The 22,880-nt window shown below is 47.7% G+C and overlaps 1 long non-coding RNA gene across 1 annotated transcript; it reads left to right on the forward strand.

Moving 5' to 3' along the window:
• Nucleotides 1-2,384: 2,384 nt before the first annotated feature.
• Nucleotides 2,385-20,375, forward strand: LOC113901573. The gene is made up of 3 exons (XR_003513479.1): nt 2,385-2,426; nt 19,096-19,243; nt 20,213-20,375. It is a non-coding gene; the product is annotated as an uncharacterized LOC113901573 (long non-coding RNA).
• Nucleotides 20,376-22,880: the final 2,505 nt, after the last annotated feature.

Consider the following 22,880-nt stretch of genomic DNA (forward strand, 5'->3'; position numbering starts at 1 on the left):
GAATCCACCCAGCAAAACCCTGACGATTGACTTCCTGGAAGTTCAGGTGCTTTTAGACCAGATCAGTATAGTGGAATAAAGGGCCCAGCACTGGATTCAGGTCTGAATTTGTGTCACTTCTTATTTATTCGATGACCTTGGACCAATCACTTGACATTTCTGAGCCTGCTGCTCTACTGATAAAGTGGGTGTGATGATTTCTACACCACAGGGTGAGCCTAAGGACTAAATGGGATAAGATATTTAGTTCAATCCTTGCCATTTAGCCAGTCTCGCTGACCACTCTTAGCTCCTTGGAACACAAAACTCAAATAACTCCAGGGTGTTTTTCTTAGGTTCCTAGTTCAGTGCTTCTCTGGGTCGTCGGGTAACCACAGCCCTGGATTTGCTATTCCAGCTCCTCTGTCCCCATCTTTTTTGTCTCCTCCCCGTCACCACCACAGTATTCCTCATGCCGATGAGTGAAGCAGAAGCAGCCCCTGTCACCCAAGCCAGAGGGCCCTGCTGCACCTGCCGGCCATCACAAGTGGGGACCAGGTTTCCTCCTAGGAAACAAAGGGGTAACTCGTTAGGAAGAGGGAAACAGGCCCAAGTGTCTCAACTCCACAAAGCCCCTATGCCTCCTCTCCCAATTCTTACTCTCATGAAAGCATCCATCCTTTGACATTCTGACCTGAGGCCTGTCCTAACTAGCCAGGTCTGATGACATCCATGCTAAAGGGTGTCACCTCTGGACACCCCAGCTACAGTGTGTGCCTGGTCTGGGCAGCAACTTGACTACTCTCTGCAGGCCTGATGTCTGTGTTATGGGGCTGCCCCATCACTCCTCAGCTTGTCATTGTCTGCTGTGCCCTCTTAGGTCATCACATTGAGCATGGGGATGGGGATGAAGAAGGCAGTGCCCATGAGTGGGCACACAATGGTTGAATGAAAAGAATGAGGAAGAAGAGGCATCATGGCATAGAGATCTTGAACCTAGACTGTGCATCCCAGCTACACCAAGAAGCACTTCCAGCCTGCAAGAACCTTGCACTGGACCAAATTCAAGCACAGCCTTGATGCCAAAGAACAAAGAGATACATGGGGCGGCTTGGGTCAAAAGCCCAGGAAAAATTTTGTGCTCCTTCGTGTCTAACTCTTTGCAGCCCCATGGACTGTAGCCTGCCAGGCTCCTCTGTCCATGGAATTTCCCAGGTAAGAATACTGGAGTGGGTTGCTGTTTCCTGCTCCAAGGGATCTTCCCCACCCAAGGACTGAATCCATGTCTCTTGAGTCTCCTGCATTGGCAGGTGGATTCTTTACCACTAGTACCACCTGGGAAGCCCACTCAAAAGCCCAGATTTTCTCCTATTTAATGAGAAGGAGGACATCTTTGAAATTCACCTTTTCACTGTTCGAAAAGAACTAGCATTTGCTAAAGAGAATGTCTCTTCTTGGAAGAAATGCTGCCCACAGGTTTTCTCTAGTTGCATCCAGCAGGGGCTACTCTCTGGCTGTGGCAGGCAGGCTCCTTGGGGCAGTGGCTTCTCTCCTTACAGAGCACAGGTTCTAGGGCACCAGCTTCAGTAGTTGTGGCTCGAAGGTTAGGTATCCTCATGGCATGTGGGATCTTCCCGGACCAGGGATCGAACCCATGTCCCCTGCATTGGCTGGCAAATTCTTAACCACTGGACCACTTGGGAAGCCCTGGCCTACCTTTTAGTTAAAATTTTGAAATTAATTTATGTACGGCTCACCAGAATTGGGCAGGAAATGGTTAAACAGGAAGAGCCCCACCCCTCCTTGCCGCAAGCAGTTGGAGCCTTTGATGTGGGCCTTTAACCACACCAAAGATGGAAGAAGAATTCAGGCAGTTCTTGCCCCCACAGCCTGGTGGAACCGTAAATTCCAGACAAGCAGATTCAGGGCATCAGTCATCCAGGTAGGATCAGGCAGCCAGCACAGCGCAAGGCTGAGACCAGGGCTTTTCTTTTTGCTGGGGTAGCCCCTAAAAACTGACATTGAAAAGTAGCATGCTCCTTTGTATGCATATAAGTTGATCTTTAAACATCTTCGTGGTAAGTTAAAGTGGTTGTAGGGGATGTCATTTCCACCATGTGGCACAAATATTAGCATCTCAAAAACAATGTGTTTCTTAAAATCCCAAATCCACAGATTTCTGTAGGCTTATGTTTAAATTCTTGATCTTTTCCTTCTAATCTCCAGTGTTGATGGTATGACTTCCATTCCAGGTGGCTCAGAGGTAAAGAATTGCCTGCCAGTGGCAGTAGATGCAGGAGATCTGGTTTGATCCCTGGGCTGGCAAGATCCCCTGGAGAAGGAAATGACAACCGGCTCCAGTATTCTTGCCTGAGAAATCTCATGGACAGAAGAGCCTGGCAGGCTACTGTCTATCGGGTCGCAAAGAGCTGGACATGACTGAGCAGGTACGTGCACGAAAATCCAGTTTGTTGTTTTTCTTTTGAAGTTAGTTTACTTTGTTCGCCTGGGAAGGGTATCACCTCCCCAGGTAGAGCCGGCCTTGGAGAGCTCTGGAGAGGGTGGTCCCCCTACATAAGTCAGCACCTTCTGCATCCTCCTGGAAGCTTCACCTTCACCTCAAGGGACAAAGGAGCCCCAGCCAGAGGAAGAGCTTTGCAAGACACACGTCCCCTGGCTGGGGTGTGGGGGCTAAGGGCGGCGCCCCAGGCTGTGCAGTTCCTATGTATGCTTTTTTTCTTCCAGTTTCATTGAGATATAGTTGACATACAGCACTGTGTATGTGTAGAGCACAATGAATTTTGTTTTTTTTTTTTTTTTTTTTGCTTACGAAAACATGTATTTCATGGAACAAAACATAATTTAGGAAATGCTGATATAAAAAAACAGCATAGGCTGTAGAGTCAGGCTTGGTGGGGACACATCACAGCTGTGTGATCCTGGGAAAGTTACAGAATTTCCCTAGATCTCAGGTTTCTATCTCAAGGAGTTAGGAAGACTCATCCTGCCTATCTCAGCATCTCCAAGTTGTGCGTGCTTAGTCATGTCCAACTCTTTGCAACCCCCATGGACTGTAGCCCCCTACCCCAGGCTCCTCTGTCCAAGGGATTTTCCAGGCAGAAGACTGGAGTGGGTGGCCATTTCCTACTCCAGGAGCAGAATGATTTTTGAAACCATTTGATATCATTTCAGGGTCTCCAAAGAGCTCCTGTATCCCAGTTCTTTGTGTCTCAGAGCAGAAAAGAATTCAGTGGAAGGCAAAGTGATAGATAAGAAGTGGCTTATCAGAATAAGATGCTTGTAAGGTTTACAGTCGGGTGGGCAAAGGGATGCCACACCCCCAAGAACTTACTGCGCTACAGTTTTATAATCAAAGGAAAAGTGGGGAGAGTTAAGAACTTCTTTGTCTTTCTTGAGTAGACGTCATGCTTCCGTCATCAGCTCCTCACTGGCCCGTCTCCCCAGTGGTAAAACAGGTATAATAACAGTGTTTAGAACCTACCTCATAGGATGGTTGTGAGGATTAAACTGAGTTACTACATGTAAAATACTCAGGAAAGTTCCTGGAACATTGAAAGCAACCAGTGAGTAGTAGTTTCCATTATTGCAGTTTGTCTAACCAGCCCCCTGTAACAAGTATGTAAGCCATCTCCAGTTTTTTACTATTATAAATGATGCTGCAACATATATCTTTGTGTTTCCTAGAAGCAGAATTACTGGATCCAGTGAGGTAAACATTTAAAATTTGGATAGGTGCCACCAAGTTGCAGGTTAGACTGTTGGCCAATCCTTACTCTCACTGGCAGTGCCTGGGAACGGCTCTTCCTCTGTATCCATCAGTCTTTACGGATGGAAACTCAGATTTCCTTGTCTTAATCTGAATGTATTTGATTATTAGTGAGGTTGAATGTAAACATATGAACATTTATATTTCTTCTCTGAACTTCCTGATATTTGTCCACATATTGATTGAGCTATTTATTTTCATGGTGATTTATAGGAGCTCTATACATTTTGAATGGCACCTCTTTTTTCTGTAATATATGTTGCAGTTTTATTTCATCATTTTTCATTTACATCTTTTTTTACTAAATGATAAGTTTTTATTTTGAAAGATTTCGAGACACACAAGAAACTGCAAAATTAGAACAGGGTTCTTGTATATTTCACCCAAGTTCCCGTCACACCTTACACAACCATCGTGCGTTGTTAAAACCAGGAAGCTGGCACTGGTGCAATCCTGTTAAGTAAATTATCAACTTTATTTGATAATTTCACCAGTTACTACGTGCACATTTTACCAGTTACTACATGCATTCGTCTGTGTGTGTATGTACATGATTCTTGGAAATATTATCGCATGTGTAGATTTGAGTAAGCATCACCAAACCAGGATGCAGAACTGTTCTGTCACCAGAAGGAAACTCCCTGGGCTACTCCTTAATAGTTGTCTTTTTAAAACCATATATAATTTATTTATTTATTTTTGGTTGCACTCAGTCTTCATTGCCCGCGGGCTTTTTCTAGTTGCAGCGAGCGGGGACTACTCTTGGTTTCGGCGTGTGGGCTTTCATGGCAGTGATTTCTCTTGTTGCAGAACATGGGCTCTGGGCACGCGGGCTTCAGCACTCGCAACGCGTGAACCCAGTCGGAGTGGCACAGGGGCTCAGTTGCTCCACAGCACGTGGAGTCTTCCCGGACCAGGGATCAGAGCCGTGTGCCCTGCATTGGCACGTGGTCTCACCAGTGTTTTATTATTTCAGCTGTTCTAATAAGCCTGTAGCATTGTCTCATCAATGCTACATGCCTATTTGAACACACTGATCTGAGTTACTTAGCAGGTCAAAAATGTTAATTATCCATGTTGGTTTGATTTCAGTTTGGGATTCTTATCCACTGCACCACCAGGGAAGACCTAGTCCTTAACAGTTACACCCTCCCCAACCCCCGACTCCTGGCAACCACTGGTCTGGCCTCCTTCCTCACAACTCTGTCACTTAGAAAACATCATATAAGTGGAATCCCAGTGAGTACCCTTTGAGACAGGGTTTTTCCACTCAGCATAGTGCCCTTGAGATGACCCAGTTTGCCGAGTGGATCAGAAGTTTGTTCCTTTTTGTGGCTGAGAGGTGTCCATGGTGCAGATGCGCCACCTGGTACAGGACCTCGGGGTTTTCTCCAGGCTTTGCTGAGAACAGATGAAGCTGTTAGGAATGTGTGCACACAGGTTTTGGTGTGAACACACGTTTTTATTTCTCTAGGATGACTACACGGAGGTGTCACAGCTGCATCACACGCTGAGGGGATGCTAACCTTTACAAGAAACTGACAGACTGTCTTGCACGGTGGTTGTGCCCTCATTTGCATCCTTACCAGCAACAAAGGAGAACCCCGATCACTCCCCTTCCTCACGAGCATGTGGTATCACCAGTGTTTTTTTATTTCAGGTGTTCTAATAGGCCTGTAGCATTGTCTCATCAATGCTACATGCCTATTTGAACACGTTGATCTGAGTTGCTTAGAAGGTCAAAACTGTTAATTATCCATGTTGGTTTGATTTCAGTTTGGGATATCTTTTAGTTTCCACTCTCAGTTTTTACTGCAATAGTTTGAACATTCTTTGGCATTGCGATCAGAAGACGTGGCATGTTTTTCTTCCTCTTTAAAAAAAAATGTCTTTCAGGGGACTTCCCTGGCAGTCCAGTGGTTAAGACTCCCAGCTTCTGATGCAAGGGGCACACGTTCTATCCCTGGTAGGGGAACTGAGAACCCATGTGTCACACAGCCAAAAAAAAAAGTGTTCTCAAGTACAGAGAATAATCTAATTTTTTGAACAACTGCCATATTGTTTTCCACAGTGGCTGCATCATTTTATATTCCCACCAAGAGTGCATAAGGGTTCCAATTTCTGTATCTCCTTACCAACACATTATTTCATGTTTTTTTTAAAAAGAGGGACTTCCCTGGTGGTCCAGTGGCTGGGACTCTGAGCTCCCAATATAGGGGGCTTGAGTTAGATCCCTGGTTGGAGAATAGGATCCCACATGCCGCCTCCTGAATGTCACAGCTAAGACCTATCACAGACAAATAGACAAATATTTAAAAAAAAAAGTTGTGGTTTTTATGTACATTTCCAGCATTAACTTTTATAGGAGTATTTTAATAAGTGGACCATGTAGAGTCTGGAACAAAATTGATACTATTATCTGTTGCATATCACATGACACCATTCAGTGAAAAATGTTGACAAGAGACCAGATTCATGTGAGGTGGACATGGAAACGGCAGGGGCCTTTGGAGCCAGACACCCGAAGGCAGATCCTCCCTGCCACCTCCTGGCTGTGTAACTGGACAAGCTGCTTTTCCATCGCGCTTTACCTCCCTCATCTGTGAAATGGGTATCCGCACTGCAGTAGGATGTTGTGAGGCTTAAGTGAGGATCCACGGCAGGTCTGACACAGTGGCTGGCGTGCTGCGATCCTCAGAAAATGGTAGCTCTTACTATGCTTTTGAATTTGCTCCAGGAGTTTCCAAGGCCCCTGCCCCGTACCCCTCACCCAAAAGGCCCACTGCCACGTTGCCCGAGGAGACCGGGGAGGCGTCGCTCTCCTCTCTCTGCTTGCGCCTGATGGGAGACTTATCTAGGCTCAGCCCCAGGCAGCAGGGGGAAGATTAGACAGGTGGTGACTGGGCCTGACCGATGCACATTTTCAGAAACCTGCAGAATCATACTTAGGGTGGGTAGACATAACCCAAAGGGGCCAGAAAATGTCCCACGAAGTAGAAGGATGAGGATAAGGTCATGGAGATAGTGCGGACGGGGGCCAGGATGTCAGGGTCCCACATTCTGTGCTGATCCTGATGCCCTTTGTCTTCACCTGTCTCATCCCACGAAGAGCAGAAGTGCAAGTCCTTACAAGGCCCTCAAGACTCATGAGATTTAACATACAACTCATTCCAAACAGTGCTTTTCCAAAGGGCATCAGTCAAGGTCCATAGCCACTCCCACTCCCTCAGTTTAGGGGCAGGTGACAGCCCCTCCACCTCTCCCATGTGGAGGTTCTGGGAGCCCCCTTACTGTTGTTCTTCAGTCCCTAAGTCATGTCTGACTCTTTGTGACCCCATGGACTGCAGCATGCCAGGCTTCCCTGTCCATCACCATCTCTCGGAGTTTACTTAAACTCATGTCCGTTGAGTCGATGATGCCATCCAACCACCTCATGCTCTGTTGCCCCCTTCTCCTCCCACCTTCAATCTTTCCCAGCATCAGCGTCTTTTCCGATGAGTTGGCTGTTCACATCAGGTGGCCAAAGTATTGGAACTTCAGCATCAGTCCTTCCAATGACTATTCAGGGTTGATTTCCTGTAGGATTGACTGGTTGCATCTCCTTGCTGTCCAAGGAACTCTCAAGAGTCTTCTCCAGAACCACAGTTCAAAAGCATCAATTCTTCTGTGCTCAGCTTTCTTTATATTCCAACTCTCACATCCATACATGACTATTGGAAAAACCATAGCTTTGACTAGACAGACCTTTGTTGGCAAAGTAATGTCTCTGCTTTTCATTATGCTGTCTAGGTTTGTCATAAATTTTCTTCCAAGGAGCAAGCGTCTTTTAATTTCATGGCTGCAGTCACCGTCCGCAGTGATTTTGGAGCCCCCCAAAATAAAATCCGCCACTGTTTGCATTTTCTCCCCATCTATTTGCCTTACGCAGCTCCAACTGGGATTCTTGTCCTGGAGAAAGTATCCCACTAGTGGTCAGCAGGGGGCGTGCTTGGCCTTTGGGACGCAAACAAGTTTTTTCCGCTCAAGGCTGGGAACCAAACAGAAGGCAGCCTTGCTGCTCTCCAGAAGCTGTGAGAGCGACTGTGAGGCGACACATGACAGAATAAGACATGGAAGAAGGAAGCCCAGGCCCCACGTGCCGAGGCCGAGAGAAGTGGCATAGTCGTTCATTGTATAGAGGACACCAGGACATGTTACAAAGGAGACATTTTAATCCATGCAGAGTCAGTTAAGGGCTTCCCTGATAGCTCAATTGGTAAAGAATCCCTCTGCAATGCAGAAGACCCCAGTTCGATTCCCAGGTCGGGAAGATCCTCTGGAGAAGGGATAGGCTACCCTCCAGTATTGTTGGGCTTCCCTGGTGGCTCAGCTGGTAAAGAATCTGTCTACAATGCAGGAGACCTGGGTTCGATCCCTGGGTTGGGAAGATTCCCTGGAGAAGGGAAAGGCTACCGACTCTAGTATTCTGGCCTGGAGAATTCCATGAACTGTGTAGTCCGTGGGGTCGAAAAGAGTCGGACACGACTGAGTGACTTTCACTTTCACTATCAGTTCAGTTCAGTAGCTCAGTTGTGTCTGACTCTTTGCGACCCCATGAATCGCAGCACGCCAGGCCTCCCTGTCCATCACCAACTCCAGGAGTTCACTCAGACTCACGTCTATCGAGTCAGTGATACCATCTAGCCATCTCATCCTCTGTTGTCCCCTTCTCCTCCTGCCCCCAGTCCCTCCCAGCATCAGAGTCTTTTCCAATGAGTCAGCTCTTCTCATCAGGTGGCCAAAGTACTGGAGTTTAAGCTTTAGCATCATTCCTTCCAAAGAAATCCCAGGGCTGATCTCCTTCAGAATGGACTGGTTGGATCTCCTTGCTGTCCAAGGGACTCTCAAGAGTCTTCTCCAACATCACAGTTCAAAAGCATCAATTCTTCATCAGTTATTAATGTGGTTGACATCAAGAGCGTCAAAGAGATGATTCTGGAAGCAGACAGACCTGTATTGAATTCCTCTCCCTCACCAGCTGGTGACGCTGGGAAGCTGTGTGCTCAGTGTAACAGGCACCTTGTTAAGATGCTTCATCCACGGGCTTCATTCAGTCCTTACAGCAGGACGTGGAGCTTGGAGGAGGGAAGCAGTGTGAGGTGCATGCCAGCTGTGTGACCCTGGGCATGGCATTTGCACCCTCTCCAGGCCTCAGCTTGATCATGCTGAAGGGTGGCCTTTAGACTGTCGTTGCTAAGGGTAAGCTTCCTTGGTGGTGCTAGGGGTAGAGAACCTGCTTGCCAGTGCAGGAGGCATAGGGAACGCTGGTTTGATCCCTGGGTAGGGAAGATCCCCCGGAGGAGGGCATGGCAACCCACTCCGGTATTCTTGCCTGGAGAGCCCTGTGGACAGAGGAGCCTGGAGGGCTAGAGTCCACGAGGTTCACAAAGAGTCGAACATGACTGAAGTGACTTCGCACGCATGCATGCATTGCTGAAGGTTCTTTGAGTTCTGCCCTACTTTGCTTTCTGATCCTATTGATAAAATGAGTCTGGAGCCAGCAGGCAAAACCAAGTTGTGCAGTGGTTAAGAAGTAAGAACTGCCTGTCATGGCTGCACTGGCCAGCGTGTCCCCAGTGAATGTTCACAGAACTGGGACCAGCCTTAGGCTGATTATACATCCTCAGTTCAATTACCAAACTCTTCTCATGAGCTCTAAGGAATAATTAGCTTTTTCTATTCATTCTCTTGCAAAATGTATTTTGGATTTTAAACAGTCACCTTTTACAAATGCATCTGAGCTCACATTCTTTGAGTGCTTGTTATGGGCTAGACGCTGTTTTAAACAGTCACCTTTTACAAATGCATCTGAGCTCACATTCTTTGAGTGCTTGTTATGGGCTAGACACTGTTTTGTGCTGATGGCTTGACATGCATGACCACATTTAATTTTATTCACTTCTCACAGCAGCTTGATGAGGCAAGTACTATTAATCCCCATTTGATGCATGAAGAGACTGAGGCACCATGAGATTAAGCTACAGAGATGGTGTCAGAGTCACACCCAAGTGTCTCCACTTCCAAGGTGCCACTGCTCCATAAAGCTGACACTTGAGAACAGACCCCATTTCTGGGTTGGGCTTGGCAGAACCACATGCATGTGACATATTTCTGTTCTGGAGAAACAAACACCTACAACAGAACAGTTCTGTGAACAGTTTGCCCCTGCTTGTCCCTGGAGAGAAAGAGTGACTTCTCTCCCACTAGTCACTGACTCAGCAAATAGTTACCAAGGGCCAACCACTATTCTAGATGCTGGGGTCACCATCAGGGACAACACAGAAAAAATCCTGGCCATGGGAGCTTGTATTCTAGCAGGAGAAAAGCAGAAGCAAAGTATCAACATAATTAATAAGTATATCAAATTGTATGTTAGAAGGAGAATGGGCTATGGAAAGAAAATAGAGCCAAATAAAGAGGGTCTGAAGTGTAGGAGGGGAGATTTAATTTAGAATAAGCTTCCTTGTGATAATGAAATGCGAGGGGACATTGCGGGGGGTGAGATACGGACAGATATGAGCTGTACAGCTTTCTGGAAAGGTGAGGCAGACCCAATCAGTGCATAAGGCCCTGAGGTGTGTGTGTTTGGCATGGCTGAGGATGAGCAAGGAGTCCAGGGAGGCTGGAGAGAGGTGAGAGACGGCAATGGAGGTGGTGAGAAGGGGCCAGATTCTAGATATGGAGTCAGAAGGCAGAACTAAGGGAATTGCTGGTGGCTTAAAGGGGGGTTGTAAGAGAAGAGGAGTCAAGAAGGACCCCCATGTAACTGAGTAACTGGAATAATAGGGACTTTAGAATGATGCTGTAGCATTAAGAGGAGGCCAGTTCTCCGAACTTACGGTTGCTAGGGGGAAGGGATAGAGAGTTTGGGATGGACATGTACACACTGCTATATTTTAACTGGACAACCAAGAAGGACCTACTGTATAGCACAGGGAACCCTGCTCAATGTTATGTGGCAGCCCAGATGAGGAGGGAAGTTTGGGGGAAAATGGATACGTGTATATGTTTGGCTGAATCCCTTTACTGTCCACCTGAAGCTATCACAACATTGTTAACTGGCTACACCCCAATACAAAGTCAAAAGTTGTATCTTTTTTTTTAAAGAAGAGGCCAGTTCTCGTCTCTGCTGTCCATGGTCTCTCTAGACCTTTGCCCAGTGGTCTGGATGGCATGACTGTGCCAGAATTAGAGGGGCAAACACATAGGCAGTATGACAAAATTATTTTACGGTGTGCCAAGATACTGAAGCCAGAACCTCCTTTTATTTCCATGAAGAAAAACACACAATTTTAGAAACTTTTTATTTTGAAATAATTTCAGGCTTATGGAAGAGATGAACTGTACAGTTTCTATACTGCAGCCAGCTCCCCCTACTGTTAACATGTGGCATAACCACAGAAAAGTTTAAAAATAAGACATCAACTTTGGTGCAACACCACTAACTACACTGCAGACTTTACACAGATTTCCAGAGTTTTCCCCCTACTGCCTTTTTTTTTTTTTCAACTTTTTACTTTACATAGGAGGATAGCCGATTAACAATATTGTAATCGTTTCAGGTGGACAGCAAAAGGACTCAGCCATACATGTACATGTGTCAGGGGAGTGTGTAATTTCCTTGGTTCTGTCTCGCCACAGCAGAAGTTTGAAGCGGCAGACCAGTGTTACGGCTCGTTACAGCTCAGTTTTATTTGGCAAGCAAAGGAAAATACGTCCTTGAGGCGTGAGGGCAGGCCGACCCAAAAGAAGAGAGCAGTTCAATTTTGGCTCCTCTTTTTATATGTTTTTTTCTCCTTCCCCTGAGCCTGCCCTATGTAAACTGGGCTAGCCAGGAGGGCTGTGTGTTTCACCTGAGGTTCTCACTCGGGTCCTCGGACCTTCCTTTTTCTATTTTTGGGGGGCTTTTCCCTCTCTTTTAGCCACCGCTATTCTGTACTCCTTCTTCCCATTCTACCAGCCTAACACATGTATCCCTTCTCCCTCACACTCCCCTTCCCCCCAGGCTGCCACATAACACTGAGCAGAGTTCCCTGTGCCCTACTGTACTGCCACTTTGATGATACAGGGTCCCTCCCTGAGTTTTCTGTCACGTCTCCTTTAATTTAGGATTTCTCCTTCAACTCGAGATGGTTTCTCTGTCTCCTTGGCAGTTGCCTGGCACCTCTGTCCTTTCTCCTTGGGCCCCAGGTCTGGGCAGGAGTCTGGGGCCAGGGTGGAGCTCTGGTCAACCACCCAGGGAGCCCACCCCCCACCAAGAGAGGAGCAACCCAAGCTTGGTGTCTCCCTTCCCCGGGCCACCACCCTGATCCCCACCTCACAGCCGAGGACCACCAAACCCCCTGGTCACCACGGCCACTTCCGATCCACAGAGCTGGGTCTAAGAGGCAGAGAAACATCCCCCCACCCCTTGTGTTTCCCCAACAAAACACAGATGGTTAAGGAAAGGGAGGGCCCCTCGGTCAGGATCAAAGCACTGACTCTGAAATTTTCCCTGGGGCTGAAGAACATGGCAGCCAGTAAGGAGAGGCCCTTCTGCACCTCCCCCTTGGCCCCCACCCTCCTCACTCCCCTCACCTCATCTCACCCCGACCACAGGAGTTCCGCCCCAACTGTGCCCAGCCAGACAGTGAGCTGCTGCGGGCGCCTTTTGGAGCTGAGACACAGTGGTGTTGCTGGCACTGTTAAAATCAGGAAGAGGCTGATGGCCCAGTTACCATGGCAACCAAAGTTTGCTTTCACAGCAGCTGGTGTTCAGCTCTTGCTTGGACCTAGAGAGGCATGATGTCACAGTGGTGGTCGTGGCTGCTCCAGGCACAGTCAGATGAAGCTTTCCTGGGGGTGGGGCAGTGCTGGAGAGGGTATGGTGCCGCCAGGTCGAAGCTGAAAGATGGACTGGGATCTCCCCAGGGTCTGGAAGATGCTGATACTCCCTGGTCTAGGAAAGAGGCTCCTCATGGAGCCTAAAGGAGCACATGCTTTAAAACTGTCACCAAAGCCATTTATGTCACCGTCTGCTGCTCTGCTAGTTAGGGTGGCTCGTTGGTAACGGAGGGACAGCCAGGGCCCAGGTACCTGGGCTCAGTGTTAGGACAGGTGTTGGGGGCCGGTAGGGATTTGTAGCAAGACCACCGGAGGCTGCAGCACAGATTGACTGTGTGACTGTGGCCAAGTGTCTTGGGCTTTCTGAGCCTCAGTGCCCCATCCATCAAATGGAGGACCACAGACTCTACCCCGTGATGCTCCCAAGGGTCAAACCATCAGAAGTGCCAGGGCATCTTAGCTCTCAGTAACAATAGCTCTGAAATCTTTGCCTGGGGACCCCGCAGGAGCCACTTTTCCTTCTTCAGGACTCTGTTCTGAGCATGCCCTACCCGAGGGTCCCTCAGGGCCGACCCCACACCCCAGCCTTTGCTGTGTGCTCCTTCTCGCCGTGGCTGCCACGCGTGGAGGACCACGTGCTCCAAGTGGCAGAATGACATCTGTCTGTCCCGGGAGGGGGTGATGGTCTGGGGCTGGAGAAGCCATCATTTAATTTAGGATTTCATTTTGTACCAAACGCAGGATTCTTTTTAAAAAATTAGGGTGCTGCCTTCCCCACTATAGCAGTAAGCTAAGGACCAGGAGGGCATTGGGCCAGAAGCACCAACTCTCATTTCCCTCCTCACCCTCCAGTATAGGGAGCATCCATATGTCCTTCCACATCTTGATCCTTTCTCATCTGCATTTTGGAAACTCTCCTCCTTTTAACACCCAGCTCTAGTGTTTTCTCCATGATGCTTTATTGACCTCTCCTAGACTTATTAACTCGTTTACCTTGTCTTTCCTCAGTATTTATACCTGTTATGTCACATTTCTCTGTTTTAATTTTTGAACACGGCTGTCTCCCTCACTGGTCTCTGAGTTCCTGAAGCCAGGGACTATGAATCATTTATTTATATATTCCCCAAGTTTCTCACATGGTAAAAGCTTTACAAGTGCTTATAGAGTTGAGTCAAACTGCATTTCTGTGAGATATATACTAGAAACAGATTGAGTTTCTTTTCTGGTGATTTCATTTTGGTGTAAGTTTGCTTTCAGTTTAAATAATCAAAACATAGTTGGATAAGTGTTCCTGAGTAGATTAAATATAACTCTTAATATATTCCTAGGGTTGATACTTGCAAAAACTCAGAAAGACTTTTTATTTGTATCTAAATAAGAGAAAGAACAGGAAGGAAATGCTGATAACATTTTATCTGTAGAGAAAAAATAAAATCTAGAAGTATAAAAAGATCTCATTATTATAAAAAGTATAATCAGATCTCGTTTCTGGTTCACATACAAGAAGGAATTTAAATATTAAGAGGGCTTATTTGTCTACAAGAACCTTTTCCCTTGGGTTTCATAACTCGACAATCTCACCTGGGGCCCCAAGTGAGCACGCTGAGTTAGGTATGAAGGCAGAAATAAGTTACTAAAAACTGTAGGTGGTTAATATTAACTTCCTTTTCTTTCATGAATAAACCCTATCATCTGGGACGAAACTCAGAGCGCTTTCAACTAAACCAGGGCTCCACACAGTTTATGTAAAGGGCCAGATGGACATATTTCAGGCTTCATAAGACAAATGATCTACAAGTCTTGAACCTGTGCCCTCCGCAGTGAAAACAGAGTCCTAACCACTGGCCCACCAGGGAACTCCTTTTTTTTTTTTTTTTGACAAATGGTCTTTGAAGCAAACCTTCATACACCAGAGGTGTTAACCTTTTGACAAATGTAGGAAGTGTTAGTCGCTCAGTCGTGTCCGACTCTTTGTGACCCCATCGACTGTAACCCGCCAGGCTCCTCTGTCCATGGAATTTTCTAGGCAAGAATACTGGAGTGGATTGCCATGCCCTCCTCCAGGGAGGAATGCAGGAAAGGAATCACTAAAACGATACATGTGCATGCGTGCTAAGTCACTTCAATCGTGTCCAACTGTTTGTGACCCCGTGGACTGTATGTAGCCTGCCAGGCTCCTCTGTCCGTAAAATTCTCCAGGCAAGAATACTGGAGTGGGTTGCCAACACAATAAACCATTAACAGTGGTTACCTTGGGAGACCTGGATGGCCTGTGGTATAGAGCATGCTTTATCTATACGTTTATCTTTCTGCACTCATTGTACTTTTTTCCCTCTGCCATAAGCATGCATGCTTTGTAGTTTAAAACACTAGTTAATAAAATAAAAAGCTATGTTAAAAAGTGAGGGGGAAAATGTAGGAAAGGAAATCTGCCTCTTTTATTACTCAGGGATTTTATGTGACTTACTGTATTAGTCAGGCCTCTCAGAGTAACAGAACCATCAGGATACTTGTGCTCAGTCACGTCCCACTCTCTGAGGCCCCATGGACTGTAGTCCCCCAGGCTTCTCTGTCCATGGGATTTTTCAGGCAAGAATGCTGGAGTGGGTTGCCATTTTCTCTTCCAGGGGATCTTCCCTACCCAGAGATTGAACCCATGTCTCCTGCGTCTCCTGCATTGCCAGGCAGGTTCTTTACCACTGAGCCACCTGGGAAGCTCAAAAGAATACATAAAGAGATGTATATAAGAGGACACAGTACTGGAATTGGCTCACAGGGTTATAGAGGATGAGAAGCCCCACAACCTGCCATCTGCAAGCTGGAGACCCAGAAAAGTCAGTGATGTCAGTGAGTCTGGCTCTGAAGGCCTGAGGATGAGGGCGGCTGGTGTCCACGAGCAGGAGAAGACAATGCCCCAGCTCAGGCAGAGAGCGAGAATCTTCCCTTCCCCCACTTTCTGTTCCCTGCGGGCCCTCAACTGCATTGGTGAAGGCCTCGACTACATTGAGTCCACCGACTCTTCTTGAAACACCCTCCCAGGCACAACCAGAAATAATGTTTTGCCAGCTATCTGGGCATCCCTTAGATCTGTCAAGTTGGCACATAAGATTAACCATCACAACTACCATTAAAGTAACTTTTACTAAATATATATATATATATATATATATATATATATATATATATGACTAATGACTATTAAACATACTCATGTTTTAAGTCTCCAAGGAAATAGTGGTCTGTGACAACTACAAACCTGACTTTTTTACTTTCTAGGAGCCTGCCTCATTCACAGAATTGAGTGTCAATATCTTTTATATTTGGGGGAATTTTTTCTTTAATTTTAAAATTATATATTTATTTTTTGGCTGCACTGAGTCTTAGTTGTGGCACATGGGATCTTCAATCTTTGTTGCAGCATGCAGGACCTTTGAGTTGGGGTATGTGAGATCTAGGTCCCTTATCAGGGAACAAACCCCCTGCCCTCAGCACTGGCAGCTCAGAGTCTTAGCCACTGGACCACCATGGAAGCCCCAGCATCAATGTCTTTACTTTAGAGTATCATTGTCAGTAGCCTGGATTATGTCACAGGAAGAAACAGCCCCAGTGGAACTGGCTTGGAACAGCCAAGATTTAGTTCTTAGAACTCAAGATGAGTTCTTTAGCTCATCCGTCATGAGCGGGATGCTCCAGAACGCTCACTGACAGAGCTGCCACCAGCTTGAACATGGTCCATCTCCACGGTGGAAAAAGAGAATTTGAGGGGCTATTTCAGCAGAATTGACTGCTCCAGTCCATAAATGACACACTCACTTTTTTTCACACAAGATTGTCCCAGGACCATCCGGTCCCATGAGGGGAAGTCATCCCACTCCTACATCCAGGAGGAAGCATTTGCAGAGCAGTACTGGAGACCACCAGACACTGCATTCTAGATCTACTATATTTCTCCAGCTTCCTTTCCCATCTGTGACTGGACTAGTTTGTAAGAACATGACTGGGACTTTGTGTTTTGATGTTGTGTGCGTGTGTGTACAGGGATTGGGAGAAATTCTTTGGCAAGATAGGGTAAAAGCTTAGTTTAAAATGAAGTCATTACCTTCATCACTACTGGGTCAACAGTGTCAGAAGAACTGGTGGAGCCTTGGTAGAGCCCATGTTGCCCTTATCTTGGGGGATGCAACTCTGCTTCCCAGGGGACAGCCTGGCAAATGGAACGTGGCTGGATTGCAGCCTTGACTTGCTGCTTGGTCTGGTATTTTTGTTCCATGAGCAACCTGTGCAACCCTACATGGAGGGTGATCTACTCATCTGCTTGAAAATTCCATGACCCGGAAATACCCCCAGACCCAGGCAAGCAGGAATGGTTGGTCACCCTCCCTGCACGGTAGCCCTGGGTACCAGAGTAGTAGTTCCTTCTACTCAGAGGTCAACTTGTCTATTCGGCTAGGTTTCTCATTTATTTGGGCATAGTTAGCATGATGAAAGAATCCCAGGGACGGTGGAGCCTGGTGGGCTGCCATCTATGGGGTCACACAGAGTCAGACACGACTGAAGTGACTTAGCAGCAGCAGCATGATGAAAAGACCTTGTGGACTAGACAGACCTGGGTTCAAGTCCCAGCTCTGCTATTTACTAGCTTTGAGAACTTAGGTATCCCGCTCTTCTAAGCCTCAGCTTTGCATCCATAAAACAGAGGACCTCAGAAGGCTGTTGAGAGGCTCCTTCAGTGAGTTACAGCCTGGAAGGGCACTGGGGCAGCCTCTTAGGAAGAGGCAGTCAATGGCCTAGAGAAGGAAGTTGTGTTCCTGAGAGCATTCCCAGCAGGAGGACTTGTGCAAACAGCTCACCAGCGTTCATCAGGAACAGTTATGAGCAGGCTAGGACTTCAGCTCCACTTGACAAGTTAAAGAGCTGTGAACAAAAAAGTCAAGAGATTTAATGTTTAACCTGAGCTTTAAGCAGAGACCTCTGTCCCTTCAGCTCGTTAACTCACTAGTTCATTCTCAGGTCTCCAGTGGGAAGTGGGGAACTGTATGTTTTTCCACCTCTCTGGGACCATAGGCTGTTTCTGTGCAGAATGGACCATCCAAATAGGACAACTTCCACATTGCGGAATTGCCATTCTTGGTGACAACGTTTAAGCTTAAAGTGGGACATTTCAAGTATGTTACTCCTTTAAAAAGTGTGTTGATTTACTGGCTGCATCAGGTCTAGTGACAACACACTGGGTCTTCATTGTGTCACGTGGGATCTTGCGTTGGGCACATGGGCTCAGTAGTTGTAGCACGGGATGGTTGCCCTGCACATGTGGGATCTTAGGTCCCTGAGCAGGGATGGAACCCACATCCACTGCATTGCAAGGCAATTCTTAACCACTGGACTACCAGGCAAGTCCCGTGTTACACCCTCCTTTTAGCCAGTGGTACTGCAAAGGTTGACTTCTGTGATAAGCAGAACATGTTAATGGCCACATTTGCATAGGCTTCCTTGCCCCCTCCCCACCTCCCTTTCTGCTACACAATTTCCTCAGGGTGATCAGTTCAGTTCAGTCACTCAGTCGTGTCCGACTCTTTGCAACCCCATGGACTGCAGCACGCCAGGCCTCCCTCTCCCTCACCAACACCAGGAGTTTGCTCAGACTCATGTCCATCGAGTTGGTGATGCCATCCAACCATCTTATCCTCTGTTGTCCCCTTTTCCTCCCGCCTTCAATCTTTCCCAGCATCAGGGTCTTTTCCAATGAGTCAGGGTGATAAATAACCCTACCAAAGCCTGGAATCTGAGTGTGCTTTGAGTGGCCTCCAAATCTGCAACTCAAAACTATGAGTTCATGGAAAGGAGAGTCAGCCTGTGGCCTCTGGGTGGCGGCTCTGCCAGAAGAGGGGACTGGGCCACACTGAGGCCAGCAGATACTGAACTATGTAGTCAGGGGGCCTGCCCTGTCCACTGCCCCGGGGAAGGACAGTCCTCCAACAGGAGCCATCACCATGGTTCAGTGGGCAGGTGTGGGCACCGGAACCCGGGGGAGCCCACTCTAGAGTGACCAGCAAACTCCCCCCCACCCCCCCCCCACCCCACAGCTCCACACTCCAGGTAAAAGCTCAGCAGGAAAAGAGTCTTCCTCACACAGAAGCAGAGTGAGCCACGCCGGCCACCTGGGCCCTTTTCCTCACACATGAAGGGGTTTGGGGGTGATGCACCATCCACAGGAAGAGTCCCAAGCCTCGTCTGTCAGAAGGCTGACCCCCGTTTCCCCGCCAGCCCCTGACAACATATCTTAGGTTGTCACTTCTCTTCCTGTTTCATCTGGCAGCTCTCTACCATCGGCTTTCCATCTTCCAAAAGTGTGTGGAAATCTCTCATTTGTGGATTTCTCTCCCTTTTACAATTCCTTCCCCAACTCCCCCTCCTTTTTATTCTTTTTCTGAACTTCCTTTTTTTACACTTCAATATCTTAATTTTAGAGTAACAAGGAACAAGAGAAGCAAACTCTGCCTGCTCTGTCCTTTTGAACCAGAAGCCCAGAGATGTCTCTTTAAGCAGTGAGACCTGGTCAACTAATGGACAAATCTGCATCAGGAATCCTGTTTCCTACCTTTTGTTCAAAAGGATGTAAGTCACCCATGTTTTACTGCAGGGGGTCAGACTCTTACGGTGTTATAGAATGAGCCAAAGCAATCATGATGCAAACATGCCAGTTCTGAGGACTGAAGATATGTTTTTTTTCTATTTTTTATTTTAAATATGTTTTTAAATTTTTTACAATGTTGTGTCAGTTTCTGCCATACAACAATGCAAAGCAGCCATCATTATACACACATCCCCTCTCCCCCTCCCCTCCCCCCCTCCAAGGCCATCACAAAGTGCCAGACTGGGCTCCCCAGCTGGTGCTGCCCAGCAACCTCTCACCAGCAAGATATGTTTTTTTCTGAGTAAATCTTGCAAAAGAGTCCTGTAACTCATTAATAGTCCTTAATGAATGGTGTTGACTCTCCCTTACTTCTCCTACCCTTTTCTGTGGGGAAGCCATGAAACAGGATGCAAAACCTTGGAGCTTTGCAAGAAGACAATAGCAATTATATGAGATGCTGCCCGTGGAAAGGTATCAGCAATAATTGATAGCACTGTGGCTCTCTCAAGTTACTGATTAAGCATTCAAAACTGAAATCTGGCTTGCCTGTGTTTCAAATACTGTCTCATTTCTCATCTGAATATAAACATTATCCTTCTGCATATTCATAATGACCTGCACCCACACAATATCTCTCTCCTATCTAATAGCTTGGGATGGGCAGGAATGGTGGGAAATTATACTGGTTCTCAGGAGGGAGAAGAGATCTGGAGAGTCCCGGAAGAAGGGTACTTAAGTGTGGCTTTGAAAAGGGAGCTGGTGTTGGCAGCCTACTGCAATGAGGGTGGTCCCCAGGCTGCAGTAAGGGGAGGACCTCCTTCATGTCCAGATGCCAGGCTAGTCCCGTTGCCAAGAGAAACATCAGTCAGGACAGCCTGCAGAAAGTATCAAGAACTGCAGTTCTCTCCCGAAGTTTACTTTGTTCATTGCAGGATGTTCTTATTTTCCAGGAGCTCCCAAGCAGAGCCTCATCTTCCACCCCCTCACCAGCCACCACTCCAGTCACTACATAAAGAAGTCTTTTAATAGTGACTGATGAACCTACATGCAGGGCAGCAATGGAGACACAGACTTAGAGAACAGGCTTCTGGACATGGCAGGGGGTAGGGGTGGGGGCTGGGGGGAGGAAGGAGAGGGCGGGATGTATGGAGAGAGTAACATGGAAACATACACTATATGTAAAACAGATAGCCAATAGGGATTTGCTGTATGACTTGGGAAACTCCAATGGGAGCTCTGTAACAACCTAGAGGGGTGGGATGGGGAAGGAGGTGGGAGGGAGGTTCAAGAAGGAGAGGATATAGGTATACCTATGGTTAATTCATGTTGATATTTGGCAGAAACCAACATGCTGTTGTAAAGCAATTATCCTTCAATTAAAAATAAATAAATTTAATTATATATAAAAAAAGAAGTTCTTTAGCTGGAGGACTGTGGCTGCCAGGATGCTTCCCTAAGAGGGATCAGACCCATTTTAAATGTCCCAATATTCCTTTGTCTCTTTGGGACAAAGAGATTCTTGTTTATTTCTAAATAAGATCTTAGGTGACCTTGGTCATATGGGAAAATTCAGGCTGTTTGCTTGTTATGGGAAGGTGCTAATAAAATCAATCTGGGTTTTAAGCACGAATAAATGGAAGCCAATCCCAGAATGTGGCTGATTTTAAATGCACTCTCAGAGTGGAAAGAACACAGGCTTTGGCACTTATGCTCACTGAAGCCCAGTGAGCCAGAGAAGTCTGGGGAAACAGGGTTAGAATTAAGAGCCATCAGAAAAATCAATTGCCCTGGGAGGTGAACACAGGGAGCTCTGGATATATTTAAACTATGAGTCACATGACTAGACGCTACTTAGGCAGAAGTAAAACATGTTTTCCTTTAAATGATTAAACTTAGTTGAACTTAGTACAAGAAAAATTTCTTTTCCCTGTGAATGTTTTTTTCCCCGGGCTTAAAGAACTTCAAGATGAGATTTGTTTTCTTAAAGAAAAACTTATATCCATAGCTTCAAACTAGATACATCTGTGGACTCAGAACACCCAAATGACACCAGATAAGGTAGCCCATCTCCTGCATCTGGATGGTTAAGATAGCACATTTTAAAAAAAGAAAGGTTAGCCAAAATTCATCTTAACAGTTATTCTGCAGTCCCATCTGGATTCAGGTTAATGTCAAGATGGGAGTTAAAACTCACCATGTTGGAGCTGTCTTGCTTTGGAGAGGTTGGATTTTTTTTTAAATAAGTGACAAAGGGAGAGAAAGAAGTCTTAAATTAAATGCAAGCACAACCAACAATTACACCATCGGTTTCAGTTTGAACTGGACACGTCTGGCCTGTTTGCTGTTCTTCTTTTGGGGTTGGTTCACTTAAAAACAATAAACGTTTTTGTTCTTTCTTTTTTACTATCCAGTGACCAAAAGCTAGAATTAATTATGATCAGTGCCTACTGGCTTTTTCCCTGCGTGGAGAGAGAATGCTTTCTGTGTCTCCTTTTAAATCTTTTCTTTCTCAAAAGTGGTTACCTTTCTGAGGAGGGTTTCTAATGAGGTACCAGATCGCCTTTGGGGCAGGAGCCGCGGGACAGGAAACCCAGGGCACCACTTCCTGCTGCCCGCTCCCTGCTGAAAGGCTGGAGGGGGTAGTCGGTCCGAGAGCGTCGCTCCTTTCCCTCCTTCTGTCCTGTCTTAGGTCTGTCCATGCACGCGAGGGAGAAGGGCAGAAATGAAAGGGTGCGAGGCCCTGCACCGGTGTCATCTTACTCCATCCTCAGAGGTATCTTTACCGTCCTCCCCCCTCCCCCAACTCAATCTTTGAGGAACAGGAGGCTGGGACAGGTGACGTCCCCATGCGCTCCACACTGGGGCTGGACCGGACCGTGGAGTCATCTCCGCGCGCATCATCACCGCAGGCAAGCCGGGGTGGCCTCTGCAGTGCTTTCCATAAAGGAACGAAAAAGCGCGGCCGAGTTAGCCCGAGCGCCGGTAGGGGCTCCAGGGTGTTCAGTTCTTAACTGGTTGCGGGGAGTAGGAGGGTCCCTAGTCCCCAGGAGCCAGGGACTGGAGGGCAGACCCCCGCAAGAAAGCGCAGGACCCAAGGTGGGGAGGGGCGAGGAGGAAGGAGTCGGAGGAGGAGAGGATGCCGGGCTCCAGTGCCCTCGTCCCCGAGCCAGTGCCCCCAGACCCGGCCCTCGGTCCCCACTCCCGGCCGCCGGCTCCCCTAGAGCGCTCACCAGCCCCCAAACCACCTCCCCGGGTCTCGGCCCCCACCGCCAGGCCCCGGCCAGCATCCCGCTCTCAGCCGCCCCCGGCCACCTCTTCGCCGCGGGATCTCGTCCCCAGCCCGGCCCCTCCTCCTGCCCCGGGCCGGGCTCAGCACCCCGGCCCCCAGTCGCGCCTACTCGCACGTTCCCCCCGGTCCCGGGCTCTGGTCCCCTCACCGCGACATCAGGCCCCGCTCTCCCAGCACCGGCGGCTTCGCCCCGCCCCCGGCCCGGCTCGCATCCCCGCCCCCAACTGCGTCCCAGACCTGGGATCACCTCCACCCCCCGAGCCCCGGCCCGGCGCGCCCCCCGCACCTCCCGCTCCCGGTTCGGCTCGCATCCCCTCCCCCAATCGCGT

This window comes from Bos indicus x Bos taurus, chromosome 11 (assembly GCF_003369695.1).
Source record: "Bos indicus x Bos taurus breed Angus x Brahman F1 hybrid chromosome 11, Bos_hybrid_MaternalHap_v2.0, whole genome shotgun sequence".
NCBI lineage: Eukaryota > Metazoa > Chordata > Mammalia > Artiodactyla > Bovidae > Bos > Bos indicus x Bos taurus.